This window comes from Tachysurus fulvidraco, chromosome 2, assembly GCF_022655615.1.
Source record: "Tachysurus fulvidraco isolate hzauxx_2018 chromosome 2, HZAU_PFXX_2.0, whole genome shotgun sequence".
NCBI classification, from domain to species: Eukaryota; Metazoa; Chordata; class Actinopteri; order Siluriformes; family Bagridae; genus Tachysurus; species Tachysurus fulvidraco.
In genome coordinates, this window is record NC_062519.1 from 18,739,954 (window position 1) to 18,742,666 (window position 2,713).

General features: G+C 41.4%; 1 protein-coding gene across 2 annotated transcripts in view; it reads left to right on the forward strand.

Annotated features, from left to right (window-relative positions):
* The window catches only part of celsr2 (cadherin, EGF LAG seven-pass G-type receptor 2), a 43,306-nt gene extending 41,502 nt beyond the window's left edge, over window positions 1-1,804 (forward strand). For both annotated transcript variants that reach the window (XM_047806403.1, XM_027156558.2), the window contains one exon: window positions 1-1,804. This exon is cut by the window's left edge and continues 645 nt beyond it. The gene's annotated coding sequence lies outside the window, so the exon portion shown is untranslated.
* The last annotated feature ends 909 nt before the right edge of the window (window positions 1,805-2,713 follow it).

Below are 2,713 nucleotides of genomic sequence, written 5' to 3' on the forward strand. Positions count from 1 at the left end.
TTTTATTTCTATATGCACTTTTAAAAGGATCTCCACAAGAAAAAAACGTCAAGACATCAAACATGAGGAAGCATGAAGGCATTAAGCTGAACAGGAAGTGGGGAAGCGTTCTGGAATATCAGAGAAACTCCACTCCCTCTGGGAGAGATTGAGGCTGACATCAGAAGGTGTTTTTTACTCCTCACCACTGAGCACGTTTGGAGGAAACTCCCTTTCTGTACACTGAACATGTGACGATAATCAGCTAGACGATGAACTGTGATATTAATGACATCGTTATCGTAAACTACTCACACGGCTCCTGCTCTCAGGTCAGGATCAGGGCGTGTCAGTAGGAGAGATTTCTGGGCTCCTGAACCTCCATCAGTCCTTATATTCAACACAAACCCTTCATTTTCTCACAACATCCCACAATCCTGTGCTTTATTTCCAGCAGCAGCACAGACGAACATTTTCACACCACGATATTGTGATTGCGTTCACAGTTGTGAGGTCTGTGGTCACATCTACACGTGTTGGACCTTATTGTGCCTGGAATAATTGTGATAAACAATATCTCTTATTTTAATATCATTTTATTCCACTAATATCCTGATTACATACAAGCCTAATAATGCAAGTACTCCCTTTTAAAAAGCAATAAACTTTAATTCTCCAGAATATACAGCCAGTGGAACTGGAATAAATATATAAAATATAACTAAAATAAATGCACTGAAGTATAGAGTCATTCACACCTTAACGAATACTGCTAATGCTCAGGACCTAAAAGTTAGTTATAAATCACAACAAAGTCTGTATAAAGTCAGCTGAGGTTTTCAGTTACTAAACACAGTTTTACATCAACCGTCCACAAGAGGGCGCTGTGAGTAAACACAAACCTGCTGTTAACACAGTGCGTTCATTTGAACCTAATTTAGCAGCTATTAAAGCTATTATATTTAATATACATCATCAGATTGAACTTGTTCTCTCAGGTCAGATCCAGTCTCACCTTCACCTTCAGTCTCCACTGTTTTGCTCTGTGTGTGTGTGTGTTTGTGTGCGTATAATGTGACTTCTGGAGAGCGGAAGAGAAAGCAGGAGCAACGTGAAAGACGAACACGGACTTTTATTCTGATGTCAACAAAGAGGGACGATGTCGAGCTCGTGTTTATACACCTGTAGATCTGTCGACGACCTAATCACACACACACTTACTTCTGCTCTCCAGCAGTCACATTCTATTACAAACTTGCACACACATTCATACAATCTCTCTCTCTCTCACACACACACACACACACACACACACACACACACACACACACACACACACACACACACACACACAGGGAGTAATGATACCTTCTCACCATCCAGCCTTCATTAAACGACTGATAAAGGTAAATAAATGAACACAACACGAAACCCTTTGATACACTGAACTTTTTTCTTTATCTTTTATACGGATGTTTTTTTTTTCAGTTTGAAGTTTTTCACTCTGACTTTTGTAGTAATGAAGGACGCTGTTGATTAGTTTGTTTTTGTAAATATTGTTTGAAACTTTGCAGTGTTAGAAAGATGTCTGATGTTGTACAGGTTTGTTGTGTGTGTGTGTGTAAATATTGTGTAACTGCATTAACACACTTCATTCATGTGTTCAGTTCACATGGACTGATGGAAAAACACTCTTTTTGTAAGTGTTGTACTTTTTATAAACTGGTGTTTTGTACAGTTCAGATTTATATTGATTTATTTTCACTTTTTTTCGTTTTGTGAATCACACTGTTCAGGTCATATAATAAATACAGTCTTGTGCTTATTTATCAGTGTCTGTTGCTTTACTCCAGGTGATTGTGTGTGTGCGCGTGAGTGTGTTCAGATGCACTAATTTTCTTAAAGTGAACTAGTTTCTGTTTGAACATGTTGAAGTAATTTGTTACACAACAGATTAATGACGAGGAAAGCATTATCACCTGTCATTGCTGTTCATTAACTCAGCCAGCAGGGGGCGATAAACACGACACTTCTCAGTCTTTCATTTTAGAAAATAAACTTTCCACCGGGAGGAGGGGCATCACCATGGCTCTGGGGGAGGGGCGGAGCCTGGGGATATGACGTCACAGTGACTGACTGCAGAATTTTTTGATGGTGTCTCTCCTTTAGATGACAAGAGCCCAAAAAAAAGAAAGTTAAGTGTGTCGGACTCGATGGCTGAATGGTAAAGAGGTCACCCCTCATATATGAGGCTGTGGGTTTGAGGCTGGCCCGCGGTGGTATAGGAGGCTGGGCAGGTTAAGGTGACCTGAGGTGGTAACAAGGCCTAGACAAAAAAGGGGGTTGACAGAGTGAGTGAGTGTCTAGGATGGGGAGGAGGAAGGAAGGCGGGAAAGGAAACCAAAAACGTGTTATTTTTACTAACTAAATGATCTTTCCAGATGCCACCTCTTCTTCCCCCCAACTTTTGCATGTCATTTTCCTCCCCAGTCCCTCTGAGCTTCCACCCTCAGCTGCCAATCCGGCCCCGTGGTGAGGTCACTTTCATGTCGGTTTCACCCCCATCAACACCCTCACTGCCCCAATGTGAGGTATTTACGTCAGTAACGCCCTTTTTTCCTGCACCCTCACTGCCCCCATGTGAGGTATTTACGTCAGTAACGCCCTTTTTTCCCTGCTCCAATGTGACTTATTTACGTCAGTAACATATTGCGGGGTATTTGATTCAAGGATC